Raw genomic sequence first — 26,132 nt, forward strand, 5'->3', positions numbered from 1 at the left:
CTTTCTCTTTGGCACACATAAAAAAACTTCTCCTGAAATTCCATTTTTAACTTTCAACTTCAAAATGGAAGTTCCCTACTTATTAATTAAATTTAAATTCAAATTATTAATTAAATTTTAATTGTTTTATCATGCGAATTATTATCTAATTTGTTGTAAACTTTTGAGGAAACTAATATCATGTATTTTATCATGGATATTTTTATAAATTCTAAAATTACTGACCTAGATTTCTTCTCCAAATTCTGTGGATTTTTTCTTTACCTTCTTCTCTAAGCATTGGCTCTTGTAATGTCCATATTTCTTGCACTTGAAGCACATGATGTACTCTTTGTTCCTCCGGACTTCTAGTATTGGTTCCTCCTTTGCTACCAACTGTACAGTCCGAATCTTACAAGTAGGGTACTTATTTTTGTAGTGCTCTCTTTCCCTACACTTGAAGTATATTATATAAAAATTATATTTTAAATTGACATCCATACTTTTACTCCCCCTCAATCTCTAGCCTCTTTTGTTCCTTTGACAATTAGTCCAATCAAGAGCTCTTGTACCAATTATAGAATTGCAAAAATTGATAGAGAGGGGTGAATATCAATCATCTTTTTCGTTGCTCATTTCATTTTGTTCATTTATATTAGATAATACCTTACAGTGGAAGGGTTGCTACTCTAAGACCTATGTATAGGAGGCGTCTATCCACTAGTGTCATTTTTGAAATTTTTTCAGAGGCAAAAAAATATCTTACAATTTAAAAACAAGCACAAGGTATATGAAATAAAGCATGATTTGTAAATTAAATACAAATAGATTTGTCAACGGTCAGTTTGGAAGCCCCTGAGTGCTACACACTCCTCTTGGCGCTTCCCTGATCGGACGAGCAGCGTGTCGAGATATTTTCACAAGCAGAGATGTAGAGTAGAATATCGAGATTGATGTGTTGAGGCTCTGATCTTGAGTTATTTTTATAGGCAACGTTCGGTCTACCGATAAACCATATTGGTCTACCGAACCTGGTCAAACCTGATCTCTACGACCAACTTCTTTGCGATCTAGACTGACCCCTGTGAACTTGTTGTTATCTTGTTTATCGATAGACCAAAATTTTCTAGTCAACTGAACCGTATGACATCACCGAATTGAGTCTAGACCCAAACCCAATCAGTCTATCAAACCGTTAGATCGGTCGACCGAATCAGTTTGGATCCAATTTGACCCAAGTCAAGTTTGGTTCACTCCGGACTTGGTCTGATTGTGTCTGGTTTGCGTCTGTCTGCTTTCTCAATCTTTGTTCCAACTTTAGGTTCCTGCAAGACAAGCATACAAATACACACATGCAACCTAGCCTAATTATATAAGTCTACTTGACCTACTAGGCTTAACTCTTGCTTGGAGTTCACTCCTCCAAGACTTCTAACTACCTATAATTCACTCCCCTAGGATTTTTCTTTGTCAAACATCCGATCATATTGATCTACTCAGACTTGTCAATTGCCAAATATTCGATCATCATTGACCTGTCTAGACTTTCTCTTGCCAAACATCAGATCACCTTGACCTACTTGGACTTGTCACTTGCCACTTGCTAGACATCCTATCATCATTGATCTTCCTGGACTTTCCCTTGCCAATCATCCGGTCAGTCTTGACTTGCTTGAACTTTTACTAGTCATCCGATTAACCTTGACTTAACTAGACTTCTTTTTGCTAGTCATCCGGTCAATCTTAACCTGACTATACTTTTCACTTAGTTCCCTTCCAAATATCTAGTCTTGTTTCAATCAACCCTTGGTCAATACTTGATCAGACACAGGTATATTGTCAAACATTAAAATCCTAGAGGCTGATTGCACCAACAATAGTCAGCTGCCAAGCAAGATTAGTGATGAGCTACTATTAAGTGGCCCTAGCTATTGAGTTGGCTAAGTGGTCGGGTGTTGAGTCTAAGTGCTCAGGTCGAGTACTAAGAGCAGAGAGGTTGGGATAGTGATTGTCCAAGACTATGTCTAACATAGTTTCTTTAAAATTGATTCATCCCCTCGATAGTACTTTAAGGCCATGTTGGGCATCTATTTGCCCATGATACAATAGCACAACCACATACACAACCAAGCATGGATTGTTCTTAGCGAACTGAGCATGTACTCGAATGCTATCATGAAAAATCTGCCAAGTCTCTCAACAAAGAGGAGGAGAAGGGGGAACGAGATGGATGAAGTTTTTGCTCTATCTTTCTCTACACGAGTCACTTGGGTTTAGTGTAATTTGATCCCTGGATTTGCACTCCTACGGGTCAACACATGAGAGAGAGTATCTTCCCATACATGTACATAACTTCAAGTGTTGTGATTCATTACAAAACAACCTTCAAACCACTCAACTCCCAACATGGGACTAAAAACTCCCATTGGAGTCTCTTCCATCCTTTTCAATTCACATTTTTCCAACAATGTGTGTATCTAAGTGTGCAAAAGTTTTTTGAAATACACACGAGTATACCTGATGAATCAATGTTTGTGGAAATATGGAAAATGATGGTATGGGACACTTGAGGGACTAAAACATGAGGAGTACTAGAAGCAAGTGCACCTAGAGTAGAAGACACAAGCAAGTGAAAAGGATGACACAAGAAGAGAGCCAATGAGTTCGATGCATCAAAGGGACAAGAAACTTAGCAGAAGAGTACGCTAGTAGAGCGAGAAGTAAGTATAGGGAGTGAGCTAGAATGCTCAGTACATCTAACAGACAAAAAGTTGGGTGGAAGACTGCACAAGGTGAACTATTGTGAGATGAGAGTTGAGTGAAAATGTACTAGGGTGAATGGTAAAACTTAACGTAGGTAAACTTGGCTTTAGAAGACTAGAGTCAAAGTTCTAACTGACCAAAGCTACAAATGACCATAACCATGTTCATTTGACCAAAGAACAGATAAGGAGTCATTTCAATGAACATGATATGGAGTTGATCGATATTGGAGATCCAAGCAATCAAAAAGGGATCCAAAAAGGAATCCGAACGATCAGAGACAAACGTGGAATGTGATTCACATCAAATCCAGATGAGGCAATCAAAGATCCTTATTAACTAGAGTTGCGATCAAATGAAAATTTTCCAAGCAACAAGAAGGACTTGTGGACGAAGCCAACTGAAGAAGTCGTAGCCAAGCGATCGAAAGAATATTGGAGAAAAATGAAAGTGTGATCAACTAGAAAGTGTTTTGGTTGACTAAAACCTTGTCATGTCAGCAACTTTCTGACAATAAGGCACTTTGTGGGGGAAAGCTTATAAATAGGACCATAGGCTTAAAGTAGAAGATGAGACACTAAAATCAAAGAATTGTATTCTCCTTATTCAAGCCTTGGGTGTTTTAATTTTTGAATTTCTTGCTTGCTATTGTAAGAGGTTCTCTACCTCACCTCTGACACTTTAAGTAAAGAGAAGAAAGATAGTGCATTCCGTGTACATGTGTCATGGATGTAGTAATTTAGCAAAATTATGAACCATATTAAATTGATGTGTCCTTTAGTATGTGCTTATTTATGTGTTTGTAGTTCCTGAAATCATAGAAAGAGAAGTTATTATTTAAAAAATAAAAATAAAAAATGCACTATTCATCCCTCCCTCTTTAGAGATCCTTTCCAAGGAACTCACCCTTGTTGGTGCAAGAAAGCACCAAATGATCGAACCTTAGTTTTGATGATGACATGAGATTCAACATAAGTGTGTGTTGTGTACTGATATGATTATCTAGTATACAGGGAGCACAGGAAAGTCCTAGTTGAAGTTAGACAAAGTAAGTCCTAGTTGAGGCTAGACAAAGGTAAGTCCTGGTTTGGAGGATCAGGTAGAAGTCTAGCAAGGTCAAGTGCACCAAGTGCAAGTCCAGGCAAGTCAGGAGGATCGGATGCATGACAGAAATCCAGGCAGGTCAGGAGGACTGGATGCGTGGTGGAAGTCTATGCGGTCAGGTGGACCGGTAACCTAGCAGCAAATTCTAGGGGTCGAGGATCATGGCTAAGTGGAAAGTCCAATAAATCTGGAGGACTTGCTAGCAAATTAGGTAAATTCTTCTGAGTGGAGTGGATAAGGGTGCGTTCCCGGAGTAGAACAGTAGGCGTTGGTCTAACCTAGAGTTTCACTGGAAACCTGAAGTTAAGACCACTTAATAGTTTAAAAACTGTTAATCCATTTATGCATCTTTGGTTTTTGCACTAACTTGTAATGCAGGATTGGAGAGGCGAGAATTTTGATTCCGAGCAACTCTATCCAGAATCCAGGTGATCGGCAGTCCAGGTGCCCGGATTGTGAATCCAGGCGATTACACGTCAGCGAACTAGGCCAGCGAAGCAATGAGGTGGTGTTGTCCTAGTGGCCGGGACACCTCAGCTTCTAGGTGACTGGATCGATTCCAGGCGCCTGGGATTGGATAAAATGCAGCGGAGTCAAAGTTCATCCGGAACCTCCACGTGAGCAAGGAGTCGATTGGAAGGGAATCTAGGCGACTGAAGTGCTGAGTCAGCAGCGTCGATGGCGGATCGGCGGACGTCATGGCGCTTGGAAAGGTATTCCAGGCGCCCGAAAACTAATAAAATGCTAAATAAATAAAATAATGATTATAAAAAATTCATACACAAAAAAACTCATGAAGAACCACCATCGTCGTCGTCGTCGTCGTCGTCACCAGGAATAGATTGCAACTGAAGATGTTGCAAGATCAGGTCTTGTTTTCTTTGTAATTTTTTAATTTCGTTATCTCTTTGTCTCATTTGCTTATCTCTTCGTATCATTTCCTGATCTCTTTGCTGTAATAACCCTTTCAAGTGGGTTACCTCCTCAGTCAAACTATGGATCTGTGATGTGACGGCAGGGGAGGTGATAGAAGAGCTACCAGCAGCTCTATGGGTTCTGCTCAAAGAACCCATACCCAATATCCTTCCACCACCTTTGCATCCCCCACTCGCCTCCAACCACAGACTCAGATCATTGCCAACTGAGGGCTCAGATCCCTCAGAGCTAGCACTTGAAGCTCGCTGTGCTAGCTCGAGCTCAGAATATTTATCCTGTATTATCAAAAGAAATATTAATATGTTGTAATATTTGAGAAATTAAACACAAAAATATTTAGATACATATTAAAACCTTAATAGCTTTTGCTCGGTCTCCGCTCCAACTCTTGTCTTTTTTTTTGGAAAGTGCGAGTAAAAGTATCAATAAAATCAGGATCTCGCCCCATTTCCTTAGCCTAAAAAAATATTGTTAGAAATAATAAACATTAATATGAAATAAATTTAAATTGAAGTAGTTGAAAGAAATTACCAATCTGCGCGTATGCTCATCAATATTGATTGAGCCGCCCGCATACGTCGCAGATAAGGCACCAGAATTATAAGCTTGATTAAGCTTATTCTGGTTACTCCTCTTTCGACTTTCTTCAGTTTTCCAAAACTGAGAAATCCGAACCCAATTCTCATCGCTGATGCAAGGTGGTTTTTTCCCCCTGTTTTTGCATGATTTAGGACATGCCGGATGTGATCACCGTATTTTTTCTTAAAAATGCGTCTAATCTCGACTTCATCAGTAGGATCCCAAGTAAATGCCCGCTGAAAGTAGAAATAAATAATTTATTATATATTCAACAATAATATCATATATATATAATTAAATGAATAGTTTACCTTAAATTCACTCCACCACAACTCCTTGGTGGAATCAGGAGTGCTTGTATAACTCATGGAATCCCCTCGCCAAAGGTTATTCACGATTCGATTAATACCGTGAATAACCCGTACAGAATCAGTAAAACTATAATACAATATCAAATAAATGATGTTAAATAATTATAAAGATATAATTGACAATATAATTAATTTAAAATACTTACGAATCGCCGAGAGGGACTATCAACTCTCGTGTCTCTGCAGCGGACTGTCGGGTCGAAGGACCTTCCATGGCTCCTGGGGAAGGTCCTGGAGAGGGGGCTGCACCTGAAGGAGCTGCACCTGAAGGGGGGCTGCACCTGAAGGAGAGGCTGCACCTGCACCTGAAGGAGAGGGGGCTGTGAAGGAGTGGGGGCTGCATAGGTGCATGACTACTGCTGCTGCGTCGACCGCGTCGCCACTGTAAAAAAATATATTAGGAAACATATTAGGAAATATAAAATTATTTGCATAATGAAAATGCTTAAAAACTTACCATGATGCCAAATCTATAAAGGATGTGTCCAATCAAAATACACCACCAAGTCAGGAGAAATGATCTATAAGGGAAAAAAGTACAGTTAAAATATTGTAAATCTATCTAGTAAATCAAAATTTACATATTATGAAGAATAAAAATAAATTTACAGATTAAAATGAAATATATATACACCTACACTCCATTATCTATATATTAAAATGAATTATTAATGTTTTTATAATTTAACCTGACTTACTCAGCATGAAAAATCAAAATTATCATCGTCATCGTCGTCGTGGGCATGGTCATGATCGTCGTCTCGTCATCGTCATCGTCATCGTCATCGTCATCGTCGTCGTCGTCGTCATCTTCGTCGTCATCGTCATTTTGATGAATTTCACTTGTATCTATGGGTATCACTACTCCGCTGGGATCTCGTAATGTAGGTATATGATATTCGTGGGTCTGAAATGTGTTTACAACTTCGTCTTGTTGATATGCATTCTCTTGCCAACGTTCTTCAATTTTTGACCTTGCTTTTGTTTTACAAACAACCCACCAATCAATTTTGTCTCGTTTCAAACTTGGATATGAAGCATAAAATACTTGAATTGCTTGTTGTGCCAACACAAATGGTTCATATCTCTTATATAATCTCTTATGATTAATTTCAACCAAATTATACTGTGGATGCACCTTCATCCCTCTGACAGGGTCAAACCAACGACACATAAATAAAACAACTCGAATTTCTGGACCTGGGTATTCCACCTCTATAATTTCATCCAATAACCCATAAAAATCATTACTTGCAGCTCCATCTGAGGATGATTGAACACAAACACCGCTATTCATTGTAGCCTTTCCCATTCCATATTCCTGAGTATGAAAATTATATCCGTTTATGAAATATACTGGCCAAGTCCGTACCATTGCTTTTGGACCCCATGAAAGATGAAATAATAATTCTGAGTCAACGTGAGCTTGATTACCCTGAATCTAAAATCAAATTTCAAAATTAATTATAAGTCAAAATATATGTTGAGCAAATTTAAATTTTTATACTCACATATGTTTTGAACCATGGTGCAAATTCTTTATCACAGAAGGTATTAAACTCTTGTGTTGTCATTTCAGAGTATAAATTCTGAAAAATCCTATAAAAATAATAATTATAACATAAATTATTTACAACCGAATGAAAATAATATAAAATATATACTCACTCAAAATATGGTGTTACTTCTGGATAATTCAGTAAAATATATGTGTGGGCTGCGAGCCATTCTTGACCAGTTAAGTATCTCTCTTTACATGGTCCACTTGGCCGGCCAAGGTAATTAAAAATTAAAAATGCTGTCAAATTGGGATCAATGGGTCCTTCATCATTTCTTCCCGCTCTTTGTCTTTTGCTTCGGACGTGAGGCTCAAAATAATATGATGCAAAAGTTGTTACTTCCTCCACAATGTATGCATTAACAATAGAGGCTTCAACATGGGCCTTATTTTTCACTTTTTTCTTCAGATGATATAGAAATCTGATTGTAATAAAATAAAAGTATATTAGACATTAATATATATGAAACAACAAAGTATATAAGTAATATTATTTTACCTTTCAAATGGATACATCCATCGAAAATGGACAGGACCTCCAACTTTGGTTTCATAAGGCAAGTGAACCAAAAGATGTTCCATCGAATCAAAAAATGAAGGTGGAAAGATCCTTTCTAAATTACACAAAATTATTAGAATTTCTCGCTCTAACGTCTCCATGTGTGAGCATTTCAAAACTGTTGAGCAAATATCATGAAGAAAAATACTTAACTCTGTAATGACACCCCATACAAAATTTGGTAAGAGCTCCTTAAAAGCGATAGGAATGAGCCTTTCCATAAATATATGACAATCATGACTTTTCAAACCAATTAATTTGCATTCCTTCAAATCGACACATCTTCCAAGATTAGAGACATAACCATCTGAAAATTTCAAAGCTTTCACCCATTCACAAAGAACACGTCTCTGATCTCTATTCAATGTATAAACTGCCTTTGGCTTTGGTCCCCTACTACTTTCATCAACATCAAGAGTAGGTCTTTTACAAATGAGTCGCATATCTTTTCTTGCATTCAAATTATCTTTTATTTTTCTCCAGGGATATCCATGACTGTATTAATCAGATTATCAAACACATTCTTCTCAATATGCATTACATCAAGGTTGTGATGAATCAAATGACTGTACCAATATGGTAAATCCCAAAATATACTCCGTTTAGTCCATTTATGTGTACTTCCATATTCATAAGGGGTACCATGTGGATCTTCAATAACAGATGAAAAATTATGCACTCTCCACCAAATCTGTTCACCTGTTAATCTCAATGGCGGGGGTGTTCTCTCAATTCTATTCTTTGTGAATTCATCTTTATTTCTTCTGAAATTATGATTTTGTGGTAAAAATTATCTATGACAATCAAAATAACTCGGTTTCTTCCCATGTTTCAATCTGATTGATTTTGATCTCTCCATACATATTGGACATCCTAAAATCCCAGCGGTACTCCATCCTGATAACATACCATAAGCAGGAAAGTCATTTATGGTCCAAAGAAGTGCAGCCTTCATTATAAACATCTGATCAGTATGCACATCATAGGTAGGAAAACCTTGATCCCATAGTTGTTTCAGCTCTGCAATCAATGGTTGCATATAAACATCTATTAACTTCTTCGAATTTTGTGGACCAGGCACAACCAATGTTAAAAATATATGCGGTGTTTTCATGCACATTCCAGGTGGAAGATTATACGGAGTTACAATAATTGGCCAACAAGAATAATTTCTTCCTGATTTACCAAATGGAGCAAATCCATCAGCACAAAGACCTAACCGAATGTTTCAAATTTCCTTCGCAAAATCAGGATGTGTTCTATCAAAATTTTTCCACTGTAGTCCATCTGATGGATGACACATTAATCCCTCTTCTGTTTGATGAGTTGCATGCCAAGTCATGTGTTCAGCAGTGACTTTTGATGCATAAAGTCTTTGTAGCCTAGGAGTCAAAGGCAAATAAAACAACTGAGTGTATGCTTTACGTCGTTGTTGACTCCTTCTGGTAGGCTTGTATCTGGCTTGATTACAGAATTTACAAACTTCTGCATTTTCATCATCACCCCAATATAACATACAACCATCTCTGCAAACATCAATTCTTTCCACTGGAAGACCTAAGTCTTTGACGAGTTTTTTCATATTATAATAATCATTGGGCATTATGTGATCACGTGGCAATGCCTCCCCCATAACTTGAACAAAATCATTAAAATAATCTTCAGACACATTATGTTCTGCTTTGACATTCAACAATCTTGCTGTAACAGATAGTTTACTGTGATTGTCACAACCAGCCCACAATGGTTCATCTGCAGCACTCAATAATTCCTGCCATTTGAGATATGATTCATTATTCAAATTTTCACCAACTCCTGGTACTTGTGTCTCCTCCAACGGTGATGCATAAGCATAAGGAGTAAACATTTGTTCAACCATTGGAGGAAAACTAGAACTTGGACCACTCGATTCAGCAAAGAAATTCTGACCCGCAGCATCAGTTACCATCCTCTGATATGGATTAAATTGATCTATATAATAACTCTGATCCCCCATGCCTGAGTATTGTATGTTTTGTCCATAATCTTCATCAGATATGAACGGTTCACCATGAGAAGTCCAATTATAGTAATTGGGAGTGAAACCAAATCTACAAAGATGTTCTCGTACTTTATTACATTGTAAAAATTTACCATTGTGACACTTTCTGCATGGACATCTTATCTTATCTCCATCCATAAAATCAACCTTATTTGAAGCAAACTCGATAAATTATTCTAATCCTGCAATAAATTCATCGGTCAAACCTCTACGTTCAGGTAAATTCTTGTTATACATCCAACTTCGTATTTTTTCTGAACCCACAAATTCCAACATATTAAAATATAATTCATCAATAATTCTTTCTTAATTCATCAACACTTGTTCTAATCCCATAAATTATAATTTTTACTTATAAACTTGTTCTTACTTATCTCTTCATCAATTAAATATGTATAATTAATTCAAACTAAATTATAATAATAAACATTAACATTAAAATAAAAGGGTTTAGGGTTTTAGAATTTAGGGGTTTAAGGGTTTAAGGGTTTAGGGTTTAAGGATTTTAGGGTTTAGGGTTTTAGGGTTTAGGGTTTAGGATTTAGGGTTTAGGGTTTAGGGGGTTTAGGGTTTTAGGGTTTAGGGTTTAGGATTTAGGGTTTAGGGTTTTAGGGTTTAGGGTTTATGATTTTAGGGTTTAGGGTTTAGGGGTTTAGGGTTTAGGGTTTAGGGTTTAGGGGTTTAGGGTTTAGGGGGTTTAGGGTTTAAGGGGTTTAGGGTTTAGGGTTTTTAGAATTTAGGGTTTAGGGTTTAGGGTTTAGGGTTTAGGGTTTAGGGTTTAGGGTTTAGGGGTTTAGGGTTTAGGGTTTAGGATTTTAGGGTTTAGGGTTTTTTAAGAGTTTATGGTTTAGGGTTTAAGGGTTTAAGAGTTTAGGTTTAGGTTTTTAGGGGTTTAGGGATTTAGGGTTTAGGGTTTATGGGTTTAGGGTTTAGGGTTTAGGGGTTTAGGATTTTAGGATTTTAGGGTTTAGGGTTTAGGGTTTAGGGTTTAGGGTTTTTTAGGGTTTAGGGTTTAGGATTTTAGGGTTTAGGGTTTACACTTTAAGGTTTAGGATTTAGGGTTTAGGGTTTAGTGGTTTATTAGGGTTTAGGGTTTATGGTTTAGGGTTTAGGGTTTAGGGTTTATGGTTTAGGGTTTAGGGTTTTAGGGTTTAGGGGTTTAGGGTTTAGGGTTTAGGGTTTAGGGTTTAAGGTTTAGGAGTTTAGGGTTAAAGGGGTTTAGGGTTTAGGTTTAAAGGGTTAAAGGGATTTAGGATTTATGGTTTATGATTTTAGGGTTTTAGGGTTTATGCTTTAGGTTTTTATGGTTTAGAGTTTAGGGTTTAAGGTTTAGATTTTAGGTTTACGTTTATCGTTTGGTCTAATTAATTCAAACTAAAATATAATCATAAATATTAACATTAAACTAAATACCCATAACACTAAAAACTATGCACATTTCTAAAACAACTATACTTATAAATATACCTCAAGTCGGTAAAACTATCTCTCTAATTACTTTTGTCCACGCAAATTGTAAACCTGCAAAAATAACATTAAAAAAGTAATCAACATTAAATTCACATCATGTATCATACAACCTATGCAATATCTATACAACACAACTTAAGCATGTTCAACGCGAGTTTAACACTACACCAGCGGCGGCCAGCGGCGGTCAATATCTATGCAATTCCAGCACCGGCCAGCGCGCACAGCGGGGCGGCCAACAGCCGCCAGCGTCGGCCAGCCGCTCCCAGCAGGCGACGGCCAACGGCCAGCAGCAGCCACCAGCCCCGGCCAGCAGCGACCAGCCGTTGGCCAACCAGCGCCGGCCAACAGCGCCTGCCAGGGCCGGCCCGCGCTGGCCAACGCCAGCCAGCAGGCGCGCGCTAGCAGCGGGCAGCAGGCCAGCCACGGCCAGCCCCGGCCAGCACTGGCCGTCGGTCGCGCGCGACTGGCCCCTGCAGTTGTCCGCGCGGCGAAAACAACCTGAGGAAGGAAGGAAGGAAGAAGGGGAGGAAAGGAAAGCTTACCAAACGCGAGGAGGAACGATCCGACAAGATCCGGCCGGCAAGAGAGAGAAAGATCAAGGAAGGAGGCGCAGGCGAGAGAGGAGGCGGTGGCGAGAAGCTGTTCGCGAGTAAGGGAAAATGGGATTCAGATCTAGGGTTAAGTAGAAATTTGGCGACGCCAAACGCACTATCGTCGTACCCATTTGGCAACGAATAAATTTTTCATTGCCAATTTGCCAAATGAATTTCGATTTAGCGACGAACGCGTATTCGTACCCATTTGGCAAAATTGCAATTTGACAAATTTGCAAAAGCAATAATTTTTTTTTGCAATAAATTTGGCTACGAAAATAATATGTTGCTAAATTAGCAACAAATTATGATTCGTCGTAAATTTTGTTACAAATTTACGACAAATAGCAATTTTGTCGTAAAATATGTTGAAAATTTGCAACGAAAATAATTCGTCGCAAACATTCATCGCTAAAATCTTGTTTTTTTGTAGTGCACTTTCGATCACCCGTGTCGTCAACTCCAACTTCCTGCAACACAAAATTAAACACAAACAATATACAAGATATGTTACCTAGTATCTAGTTTACCTAACGTATTGGGCTTTATCACTTACTTGGAGTTCACTCCTCCAAGACTTCACACTACCTAGGGTTCATTCATCTGAGACTTTCCGTTACTTAAGGTTCACTCCCCTAGGGTTTTTCTTTGTCAAATATCTGATTGTCTTGACCTGTTTGGATTTCTACTTGTCATACATCCAATTATTTTAAACTTGTCTGAACTTTCCCTTGCCTAGATCACCCTTGGCCTATTAGGACTTTTACTTTACCTAAGTCACTCTTGACTTGTCAAGACTTCTACTTTGCCTAGGTCACCTGACTTGTCAGGACTGCTACCAACTGTCAAACGTTCGATCACCCTTGACTTGCTTCAATTTTATACTAACTTGATCAACCTTGACCAAATTACTTGGTCAACCTTAACTAGACTCAAACCTAGGGATCTATTATACCAACAATTTCCCCATTAAATATATTGACCAAACAAACATCAAAATCTTGGAGGTTGATTACACCAACATAAATAAGAGGATCTAAATTCGAATCCCAATAAGGATGAATATTCTAGAGGTCGGTCTCTAAATGTGTATAAGTTGTGCTTCAAATTTATCTAGTAAGTAAATCAGGGGAAGGCTATCTACCTCCAAGATTAGATGGACGAAGCCTAGATACTTGAATTTTTTAAAAAAGTTGAAGGTCGTTTGTGCATTCGATGAGCCACTAGAGTTCTTGAGAGGGGGAAACTCCATGCCACTTTAGGGTTTGTGCTATTAGAGGGAAAAGGCCTTTATACATGAGATTCTAATGGTCTTATAGACTGGAAACAAGGCCTATTTTCTATAAAAAAAATGACTTAATTGTCGCAAAAAAAATTAACAACTAACTTTTTGTTTAAAAATAACAAAATTAAGATAAACAGTAGGTGACATAATTCATCAAGAAGAACTCAACTCCATTAAATAGGGAGATCAATATTTGTGGTGTCTCAAATTGGTGTGGAGTGGGGTTCCTCTATTAGATGGTTGTTCTATTTTTTTAAGAAACCCTAGAGCAAGGTGTTAAAGTTTGTTTTTAGTAATTTAGGCGTTATTGATGTCCCTATGGAAGTAAATTCTCTATATTTAAAATTGAGCTAATGCTAATTAGCAAGCAAGTCAATAAAATAAATATTATAATCAACTTTTCTCATGTTTTGAGAAGATTCATAGTAGCCCCGAGATATAGCTGAGTTGGTTACGATAGAGCAGACTTGTAGAAGAGGATAAGAATTCGAATCTCGACGAAGTTGAGCAACACTCTCCTCCGTCGTAGTCAACTGCAGCTTCTCGATTTACCTTCTCACAGATGGTCATGGAACCGCTAAGGTGACAAATTCCACTTTTTTGCAGAAGAAAAGATCCATAGTAACTAACTGAAGTTTTTTTGAAAGAATTTTTAGAAAAGTGTTCGGGATGAATGCAAATTACAGTGTAATCTTCTGCATTGTATTCCTTAAATTTATAATGTACATCAACTTAAACATTGTACTCTTTAAATTTACATGTGCATCAATCTAAATTTTATAAGTTTTAATGCAATCTTCCTCTTGATATCTACATGAAAATCTTGAATACAATATATTAAAAGGATTCTCAACTTACTCGAATGAACGGAAATGGTAGATAAAGAAAGCTGATAAATAGATTAACGGACTTTAGATTCATACATGACCTAAAAGTGCCATAGTAACTAACTAAAGTTTTTTGAAAGAATTTTTAAGAAAGCGTCTACTGCATACTTTTCTACATTGTACTTTTTGAATTTACATAGTACATCAACTTAAACATTGTACTCCTTAAATTTACGATGTGTATCAAAAACTAACTAAAGTTTTTTGGAAGAATTTTTAAGAAAGCGTCTACTGTATACTTTTCTACATTGTACTCTTTGAATTTACATAGTACATCAACTTAAACATTGTACTCCTTATATCTACAGTGTGTATAAACCTAAATTTTATAAGTTTCATTATTTAATGTAATCTTCCTCTTGACAACTACATGAATATCATGAATATAGTTAACAAGATTCTGAACTGACTCGAATGAACAGAAATGGTGGATAAAGGAATCAAATAAGTAGATTAACGGTTTTTAAATTCATACATGACCTCAAAGGGAGTTTTTAAAAAAAAAAAAAAGAATCTCAAATACCTAGTTTTTGCCCACTAGACATTTATGTGTCTTGATTTGCAATTGACAATCTTGGTATGCCCATCAATCTATGGGTAGAAAGCATACAAGAACCTAAGTTGGGTCCAAAATAGTTTTCCTAGGTTCCTCAAAAAATAGTTAATAAATTTCATGTTCCTATCTGACACTATCGATATGGATAACCAATGCGATTTAAATATCTCTAAAGGAAAATTTGCCTATCTATGATGTACTATTGGTTTTGTTATACGATTTGTGGCTTTGGTTAGTCTAAGATAAATCTAAAATGAAATTCATACTAATGTCTTTCGAAGGTTCATATGAGATCAATAGTGGCATGTAAAATTCTTGTGCTTTCTAGTGATCGTAACTATTTGACATGCGCAACACTAAGATAGGATCCATATATATAACATCTATAAGGCGATCAAATCCTACTTTGTCATCCTCATTGAGTGTAATATGGCTATTACAAATGCATCAATAGGCTTATTATCAACACTAGATCAATGCTTTAGAATAAAGGTACACTCTTTAAAGGAAATTGACCCACCTATCTTCTTCGACATTTAAATTATTCTAAGTTTGAACAAAGCTCAATGTCTTGTAGTTAAAATGCAAGATAAATTCATTAGGCAACTCTTTAAACCATTCTAAATTAAACACTAGATCAATCGTAGGATCTTAAACTTGTAGTCTATCACCTCACACCTACCATCTAACTTGTTGATAGGTGAGTTTCTTTATCCATGATGATAAAAAGTATATATGAGTCTGTAGTGGCCTCAAGATCATGAGTTTCTTTATCCATGAAGGTCTAATAAAAGTTGAGTATATATGAGTTAACATGAACTTGTTAGTGATTTTTTGGTTATCCTTTTGGAGATGCTATCTCTGAAACCTGATGGATTGAGCTAAGAATTTGGTGATTGTTCCAATAGTGAAGGAAGTGGGCAAGGGAAAGTGAAGGATTTGAACGAAAAAGCCTAGAGGTTTGGCAAGGGAAAGTAGGGGGTGAAACTACACTTAGGGTTTGTTTCCCTCAGGGATAGAAGATAGGGAGTGAAAAAGCTAATTCATTCCTTAACTAGGACTGACAATTCATTCCTGTTAAGGCAATAGCATTAACAAGATAACATGTTTAACAATGAAGGGTGCCAAAGTAGCCTTTAAAACATATTATTTTGCACTAGCAAAGGGCACAAGTTGGTACCACACAATAACATCCAACAATCCAGTTGGTCGAGAGTCATTGATGTGCTGAGACCATGTTCAGCAAAGGACCACTCCATGAATTCATCTTGAGTTCGACAGATTCGAATGCTAATGGTCATCGAGAATTACTGTTTACTCATCGCTTGCTTACTGATCTCAGCTATGGTTGTTCATTCTTCTCGTCCAGTAACAGAAATCAGACACTTCATTTCGAGTGAACTGGTCGGTCTGGTCCTGGTTTAAAGAACAGTGATGGTGATGTGGACATTTGTTCTGGCATCTAACAAATTGTCTGATGTAATGTGCACGATCTGATGCATGGATTCAGCAACTCTACTCGAATCTTTCTCTTCTCTCTTTCAGTATCTTCCTGGATTGATTGGTTGCCTCCATGATTCATGTTCTTGCCCTGTTTGTTTGAGGGCCATTGACTTAGGAGGGTTCATAGATTTTACCTGTCTAACAATTCCAACTAAAATAAGATAAAGAGATGTTATTTTTATTTCAAAACAGATGAAAATAATACAAGTGGATGTGGGTTATTTTTATCTGTCTTATGCTTGAACGTTGAGGTGTTTGTAAGACAAATAGTTTAGGAAAGTGAATAGCATTGCGGTTTGGTGTGATGGCACAAATAATAAAGGCACTAATGCTTCTTTTTCCTAATCTTTCATTAGTGTATGAATGTTGATTGAATTTATTGCTCGTGCACGCATGAATCCGATCTGTAGGAACGTGGAGATGCAAACAGGGTTCTTGATAGCGTCCCTGTAGTCTCCCTGTGCTGCCGCCGCTGGTAACCTCTGAAAGAATTTATAAATCCTAAATTGTATGAGTTTTATAAATCGAATAAGAACTTGAATAATTAGAAATACAAATAAAATAAAGATCTAGTTTCAATGAAACATGGTTTAACTTATAAAATATGTAAATAACGATAAGGAACTTGATTGGAAAGCTATTGTCCTTGTCTTATAACGTCAATTGCTTGATCCATGTGGAAGAAGATGAAACGGAAATAAAAAGGTGGTCTTCCAAGGGAATTTGAGTGACGACACTGTAACACCTTTGTCAATGAGAAACGAAGGCAGGATGTCAGTTGTTCTAAATCCTCAGAGACTAAATCCTATATATAGAAATCCGATCCGTTATCAACCCATAGATAATAACGGAACGGACTAACCGATTCTACATATTTAATCCATATCCGATAATAACGGAACAGACTAACAAATTCTACATATTTAATTCACATCTAATAATAATGAAACGGACTAACGGATTCTACATATTTAATCCACATCCAATAATTCAAAATCCGATAAACCTTAGTTAGATCACTTAAATGGGTTGGGTTCGTATCCACATATGCAAATTATAATTGAGCCCACCTTAAGAGATTAAATCCATAAGAAATTAAATCCAACAATCTCCCACTTGGGCTGCATGTGATGTGTATATAATATACGATTATAATTTCAGTTGATATCAAACTCTATGGGTCCAAAAATACCTCTGTAAATAATCTGATTTATTAACTTCATTGGTTTAGGACTAAAGAGATTATAGCTACTATATATACCTATAACAAGCCCCAACAATAATCACAATACCAATTTCATTAATAACATAGATCAAGATGTGGATATTTAGTATGGAAATTACATGAAATGTGATCAGTACATGTCAATTTCCAATTGGTCTTGAATGATCCAAAAGGGTCTGATCATATTTGCAAATACTTTATGCTAAACTACAACAACAAATTATAATCCAAGCCTTATGATTCCTAAAGGAATCTGTATCATATTTACAAATATCAAATGCTAAACTACAGTAGCAAATCATGATATTTTAATTCAAAATGTCAAACAAACATATAAATACTCATTAATGTTTTAAACTTTAAATACGTACAATAATCAAAATAAAATATTTATCTTTATTAACAAATATAGAACAATAAAATGTATATATATCCCACTAAATGAATTCTTCTTCCATAAAAAGAACTTCCATATCCACAACATGCGTATGAAACACACTAAGCCCTTGGTGAGTGGATCTGCTAACATAGAATCTGTACTGATGTGCTCTATCATCATTTGACGATTCTGAACTCTTTTTTTAACCGCTAGAAATTTAATGTCGATATGCTTGGATTTTAACGAACTGCAGTTGTTCTTGGCATAACGTTCTACGACTTTATTATTACAATTGATCTTCAATATGTCATCCACATATAGGACAAATTTGCTCCCACTGAACTTGTTATATATACACTGATTAACAGGGTTTTCTCTAAATCCAACTGAGATAATCATTTGATCAAATTTCTGATAGCATTGACGGCACGCCTATTTTAAACCATAAATGGACTTCTTTAATCTACATACTAGGTGTTTTGAATCTTTAAACTGAAAGTTCTCCAGTTGTACCATATATATAGACTCTTTAATGTCTCCATTGAAAAATACAGTCTTTATGTCCATCTGATGCAGCTCTAAATCAAAATGAGTTACAAATGTCATGATAACCCAAAGAGAGTCTTTTGTCGACACAAGTGAGAAAGTCTCCTTGTAATTAATGTCTTCCTTTTGAGTGAATTGCTTGGCAACAAGACGAGTCTTATATTTTCGATATTGCCCCTTGAATCCCATTTGATTTTAAATATCCACTTACAACCAACAAGTTTCGTACCTTCAGGTAAGTTCCCAAACGTCATTTTCTGCCATAGACTTTAACTCTTCTTACATGACGTTAATCTAAATTTTAGGGCATCATTTGACTTCTTGAAAAGATACAGAATCACTTTCCAACCTAATGTCAAACTCGTTCTCTTGGAGATAAACATAATCATGAGACATCGTGGATCTCTGTTCCCTCGTAGATTGCCTTAAAGGCACTTGTTCTTGAGGTGGTTGAGGTATTTGCTCATCAATATGCGACAATATCTCATTTGAGTGGGGGGATCCTCTAACTGTATTAGAGATGTCACGGGAATATCTTGAGTCACTACTCCCTCTAGATGTACAATATCCATGATGTGCGGTATGGTAACTATACTGCTACTGATTGCACTAGTAGTGACTACAAGAGGATTGCTTATGCTTTCCTCAAAGATTATTTTCCTAACTTTATCACTCCTACTGTCCTCAATGAATTTGACGTTTTCCGTTTCGAAGAAAGGTCTGTCAAAGGGATCATAAAATTTATACCCTCTAGATTTTTTAGAGTAATCCACAAAATTACAGCTCATAGTTTAATTAATGCCAAGAACATATAAGTATAGATAATAAAATATGTAAATAAAGCATATAAATGAGCTATTTATGAGATACCAAATACAATATTGCAATTTTCGCCTTGAACTAAAATATAATTTGTTAGCGGTACTCTCTAATATAACTCAAACTTTAGTTGACCACATAATGAGTCTTCCTTTGGGTCGACCCATTATGTGACCATTTGTAACGCCCCACCTCTTTCTTATACTAGTAGGGAGACGTTACGTATTAAACTTTCCTTAACTTTTACTCATTAAATAAAATAACTCAAATAAACTTTTCTTTTTCTGTTTAGCATGCGGAAGCAAAAGAAATAAATATAAATTTTTGGACATAAAATAAACATTTATATAATTCTTGATCTTATTCCGCGGTTCCGCCGACACCACACATCAAACACTTTTCCAGCTGCCTCCTCTTCCTAAAACTTTTCCTTTCATTTATCTGCAGTATGAGGAATGCAAACTATAAGCAATGCTTAGTAAGTACATCATCTAACTCACAAAACCATAAAAAACTTCGTAATGCAAACATGAATGTTCGTATCTAAACATGTGAGGGGGTTTTCAAAACATACTATTTCATAATAAGTAAACATACTAAACATCCATCCTTTGGGCCCTGACAAAGTACCAATGCGCGCATCCCTAACCGGTCCGGGGTAGCTAGCCACCGAAGCCGATTAGAGCGTACTAGGCACCTCGCGGCCTAGGGGCAACTTATGGAGCCCATCCCTTGGACACCTCACGGTCCGGTACTTGTCAACATCAAAATAAAGTAAAATACTTTTCTTATACTTCGTATATCATGCAATTTTGAAAGAAACAATTTACACATGCTTTAACTTAAAATGATGTCATGGCAGGAATACTGTATGCATGCTCTATCAAATCACATCATGGAAACAATAACGAAAGTAACGGAACAACTCATACTGCAGGTGAGAGATGTACTTACCTTGTCCGCTTACTGGGTTCTTAATGCTAAGGTTGGTGAAATCGGAGACCTTCTCCGAGGTACTCTAGCGTCTTCTTCACGTGACCTAGTAAAATCATAACTTAATTTAACCAAAATCATTAACCTAATCTAATTCTTTGATTACTCATCCTTCAATTAGTTAAATCCTAATACTTGATTAATCAACTATTAATTAATCATTTAACTCATCATTAAATCAAGTAATATGTAATTAATCCGATTAATAATCTAATTCATCTTTAATCTAATTAATTAGATCTTAACTACTAATCAATTACAAATCAATCATCTAATTCAACAATTAACTAATTGTTAGACTAATTAATATGTAATTAAACTCTAACTACATCAGATTAACTATCAATTAATTAACGAATTCCTTAAACTAATTACCATTTATTAAATCTAATTACTAATTTCCTAATTGAACTAACAGGTTAATTAATCAATCTAATTATACTAGATTAATTAACTACCTAGATTAATCAACTAACTCGATTAATTACTTAAACTAACTAATCAATTAACCTTCATTAATTCAACCATACCTTAGTGTTAATTAATCCAGTTAATTGATACTCTGCTGTTGCGTCTTCTTCCCCGCGTGGACAGGGCCGAACAGGGCAGGGCCTGGGCGTCGGCTGCTCGGCGGGAGGAGGCTGAGGAAAGGGGCGGTGGCGTCGGTGTGCTTCCGGCAGAGGGCGGCTGGCCGGGCGGTGGCAACCAGGGGGAGAAAGGCCGGCGCTGCTTCCCCACGCGGCAGCGGCGAAGGCTGTCTTCACGCGGCGGACGCGAGCAGAGGGAAAGGATGGCTTAGGGATTTGGCTGCGGTCCCCTCTTATAGCCCCCATCCTCGTTCCGTTCCGTGTTTTCCGTCGGCGGAAACGGGCGGCGGCGGACCGAGCGCGGGCTGCGCGAGACGCGGTTGCGGTGAACAGTCGCGCGTAGTTTTAATAGGGAATGCACAGTAACCCGATTAAAACAATTAAAACCCAAATAAAAACCTAATCTAAACCACCGATTAAACCCAATTAAAACGATTGAACCGGACCGGGTTCAATTTTGGTTCGCGTGGTTCACTAACCAAACGACTTCCAATTTGATCCAAACCAATTTCGTTGGATTCGTCTTGCAAGGACGAATCTTTTCACCTATTTTATTTTACCAAACTCCCTTATATCATTTAACTAAAGTATTTTTATTAGAATTTTAAATCTAATTAAAATCCCTAAAAATAAGGAGAAATAATCGGGGTGTTACAACTCTTAACCATTCCTAGTCGAGCATTAATATGCAAGGACAATATTAATGCGTTAAGACTAGCATGTAGGTCAATTGATGACTTAATCTCACAAGTATTAGAGACTATGTACTGAATAGACCCGCCATGAGAATGTTTCATGGATCGTTATATGAGTGTCATAAACATTCTCATGTGACTATTGGTATGAATAGTCCTTAGACCTGAAGTCACTACGGTTCCCTACATAACGAGTTGCATACTTTGGCTTCGTCAAACGTCACCCGTAACAGGGTGACTATAAAGGCGATCACTGGGTATGCAATAAGTTATGCGGAGGGATGTGAGTGATGTAGATGGGATCTATCCCTTCCATATGACGGAAGCGATATCTATGGGCCCCTTGATAGAGTAGGACTACAGAAGTCATGATCATGCTTAAATAAGTCAATATGAGATATTGAGCTTATTTGATTGAGTAGTCTACTTGGAGATCAAGAAATTCATGATTGATAAGAGGATGACACGGTCTATGCCTCATTGATCAATCTAGATATCAAGGATAGAAGGACTGAGTCATACAAGATAGTAGTCACGGAAAGGTTGTGTCGGATCTCGACATTCTCGTCACTTGGGTAGCAATGATGTATTGCTAGATGCCGCTCATTGCTTATGTCTCTAAAATGGTTTTAGAGACATTGCCAACGTTACGAGAACCTATTGGGTCACACACTTAGAACATGTGATTTGGAGATGGTTCATGTGATGAATCATTAAGCCATTGGGTTGAGACTAATGTAGATTAGACTCATTGAGTGGGACTCAAGGAAGACTCATTGAGTTGGACTCAAAATGATTCGAATTACAGTGATTGACACTAGTGCTAGTGGGAGATTGTTAGAATTAGCCCTTAGTGTCAATTCGGATTGAGTTGGACTCGAGTTGGACTCAAGTCAACTCAGATTGTGTGAGACTCGAGTTGGACTCAAGTCACACAAGCCAATTCGAATTTATCAAAAGATTATCATGCATGAGATGCATGATCTTCCTTAAAAGAAGAGAAAGATTATCATGCATGAGATGCATGATCTTCATTAAAAGAAGAGAAAGATCTTCATGCATGAGATGCATGAGAGTTAATAAAATATTAATTTTTAGATCACTAAAAGCCAAAAACCCTTCATCCCATGGTGGGATATAAAAAGGGGTGAGAGGCTCTTGATGAAGAGTTGTTGGATGCTCTTGCTCTCCCTCTTCCTCTTCTCTTCTACCACCTTGGCCGAACCCTATCTTGTGGCTAGCACCACAGTTTGGTTCTTCTCCATCTCAGTGTTCGTGTGGATACCGTGGAGGCGCGAACACACTGATCGTGCTGAGATCCGTGAACCTTTGAAGGCAAGAGTTGCTGTCGGGATTGCGAAGGGCTCGCATCAAAGGTAATCTCGATTCTAGTAGGTAGAATCGTCAAACGAGTATGTTTTTCGCATGGATCTTCTGGAGGGATCCTGTTTTCCGCTGCGTATATGCGATTAAAATTGTTTGATGACGCATATAGATCCCTACAATATACACAGAGCACTAAGCCTCGAGCTTGCGATATAGCCTTACAATAGGCATGGAGTACCAAGCACCGAGCCCGAACTTATCACAAAGCCTTACGACAGACACGGAGTATCGAGCCTCAAGCTCGCGATATAACTTACGACAGACATAGAGCGCCGAGCTCCAAGCTCGCAACATAATCTTATGACAAGCATGGAGCACCGAGTCCCGAGTTCGCGAAATAGTATTATGACAGACACAGAGCACTGAGCCCCGAGCTCGCAACATAGACTTACGATAGACATGAAGCATCTAGCCCCGAGCTCACAACATAGGCTTACGACATACATGGATCATCGAGCCCCAAGCTCACGATATAGCCTTATGACAGGTATGGAGCACTGAGCTCCAAGTTCGAAACATAGCCTTATGACAAACACGGAGTATCAAGCCCCGAGCTCGCGACATAGCCTTATGACAAGCATAGAACACCAAGTCTCGAGCTCGCAGCATAACCTTACAATAAACATGGAGCATTAAGCTCCAAGTTCATAACAAAACCTTATGGCAGACAAGGAGCACCGAGCCCCGAACTCAATATATATCTTATGACAGACACAGAGCACTAAGCCCCAAGCTTGTGATCCTGCTATGGCAACTTCATCTATATGTGGCAGAGCAATGACACCTCATCAAAGTATCCCAACGATAACTCAATATAGTCCAGTCAGTCGGACTACGCCTCTTTCGACTAGACTAATTGAGGATGCATGTGATGTAGTAAAAATCAAGCTCCGAGCTTGCGACATAGCCTTATGACAAGCACATAATACCGAGTCCCAAGCTCGCGGCATAACCTTATGACAAGCGCGAAGTACTAAGCTCCGAGTTCACGACATAACCTCACGACAGACAAGGAGCACTGAGCCTCGAACTCGATATATAGCCTTATCATAGACACAGAGCACCAAGCCCCAAGCTCGCGATCATGCTATGACAACTTCATCTATATGTGGTGGAGCAATGACACCTCATCAAAGTATCCCAGCGATAACTCAGCATAGTCCAGTCAGTTGGACTACGCCTCTTTCGACTAGACTAATTGAGGATGCTTGTGATGTGGTGAAAATCATTACCTCTACGTGTCACACGGGGGTTAAAGTCATGATGAGCTGTCAGTCAAAGGAGCGCCAAGCAAGACCAAAGGTAAGGTGTTTAAACCTGGTGCGAACCCGAGCTTATTCAAACCAGATCACAGGTATGCCCTAGTTCGGGCACAAACCTCTACTCCATCTCGATGTCGGACATAAGCCTTGGATACACCTTTATCTCGAGTGTCGACCTCATCTTAGCCTCGGATCTCAACCTTGGTCTCTTACACCAACCTCATCTCAGCCTCGGGTCCCGACCTAAATCTCTACTTGATCTTATGCGTTGACCTCATCTCAGCCTCGAATCTCAACCTCGATCTTTACTTGGTCTCATGACTTGACCTTCATCTCAGCCTCAGGTCCTAACCTCGACCTCTATTTGGTCTCATGCATCGACCTCATCTCAGCCTCGGATTCCATCCTTGACATCTACTTGGTCTCATGCGCTAACCACATGCCAACTTGGGGTCCCTCATCTCAGTTTTGGGTCATTTGTCATCCACTTCTAGGTTATCCCATAAAGTAGATTCGTCTGTAAGATCATAAAACCTTAAGATTGTTTCGCCCGAAAAATAAAAAAATATCCTAGAAAACACGGACAATTGAAATATGTATATTGGAGTATACTATAAATGGTACACATATTTCAGAATATATTTTAAACGGATGTTGATCTTTTGGCGATTGTATACATTGATAACTTTATAAAAGGATGCTCATATCCATGGGCACAGGTATGCACACACAATCCTAATTTCTTCAAATCATTAATCTCTGTCCTTTCATAAATCTCTAACTTGAGCATCGGAGTAGCTTGTCGAGACCAGAATCCGAAATCATTCTAACTCTCTTTCTTGAGTGCTTTTCAGGTTCTTTCATCCTTTCTGGTGACTGTTAGGACCGAGACGTTCGCTAGAGGGGAGTGAATAACGATTTTTCTGAACTTTTCTACGAGATCGTTATCGAAAGTAAAATAAAATACAGAAAAGAAAGAACAATCGCTAACCCGTTCGATTTACTTGGTATCCACCTCTACGAGGTGATTAATCCAAGGATCCACACACACCGAGCACCTTTCCACTATGAAAAATCTCTCCTTTTCAAAGAGCACTTTGAAGGCGGAGAAACTCTTACAAATCAATCTCTTCCTTTCACAAGATGTGTAGTAAAGTTTAGAGGAAGAGGAATATGAAAGACAAGTATTGGAGTTCGTGCAAGAATGAAAGAATGTGAACCACCCTTCTCCAATCGTCAAACTGCATTTTTATAAGTTTCCCGACATCAGTCGACTGCTCCAAGGGCCAGTAGTTGTCGCTCCAATGGTTATGTAGCAGTCGATTGCTCCAAGACTAGTCGATTACTCACTCGATCAATCGACTGCTCACTCGACCAATCGACTGCTTACTCGACTGATTTTTCTGTGAACTCTATGTGTGCTTCTGATCTCCTCCAGTCGATTGCACCAAGTGTCAGTCGACTGATCAAGCTGAAACCCCCTTTCAACTTCTTCTTTAGCCCTTAGCCTTGACGCAAATCTTCAAACGTCTTCCACAAGCCTCGTGCCCTTCCTTGCACTTGCTTGAGACGTTTCCCTCAGCTTCATCATGCTAAGTCTCCCTTTACCAAGAGGTCGTGCCTCCGAGACTTCACCTTTGCCAAGAGGCCGCGCCTCCGGGACTTCATCTTTGCCAAGAGGCCACGCCTCCGGGACTTCACCATTTGCCAAATCTTCCAACCTGGACTTTCCTGTGAACTCAATTCACATACGTTAGATCACCAACATTGTCTAACTTAAACTCATTTTAGCTAAACATTAAAATCTAATTCACTTGGGGCAAGATTGCACCAATAATCTCTCCCTTTTTGATGTTTGGCAAAAATTATTTAAGTTAGGTCTTTAATACAGTATTATAAAATAATAACGAATAATCACAGTGATAATAAATGAGTCATGAATCAATAAGTGTGAATATCATCATAAAAGCATTAAAGTCTAACTTAAAACAACTTATTTTCCCCTTTTTGACAACCATAAAAAAGAATACACATTTAAGGAGGTAGATATAAA

General features: G+C 37.9%; 2 pseudogenes; both read right to left on the minus strand.

Moving 5' to 3' along the window:
* Window positions 1–5,137: 5,137 nt before the first annotated feature.
* LOC141844485 (uncharacterized) lies at window positions 5,138–6,075 on the minus strand (annotated as a pseudogene).
* Window positions 6,076–6,430: 355 nt separating this feature from the next.
* LOC141844486 (uncharacterized) lies at window positions 6,431–10,166 on the minus strand (annotated as a pseudogene).
* Window positions 10,167–26,132: the final 15,966 nt, after the last annotated feature.

Source organism: Curcuma longa, chromosome 13, assembly GCF_044706935.1.
Source record: "Curcuma longa cultivar G26 ecotype Majalengka, Jawa Barat chromosome 13, ITB_CL_G26_1.1, whole genome shotgun sequence".
NCBI classification, from domain to species: domain Eukaryota; kingdom Viridiplantae; phylum Streptophyta; class Magnoliopsida; order Zingiberales; family Zingiberaceae; genus Curcuma; species Curcuma longa.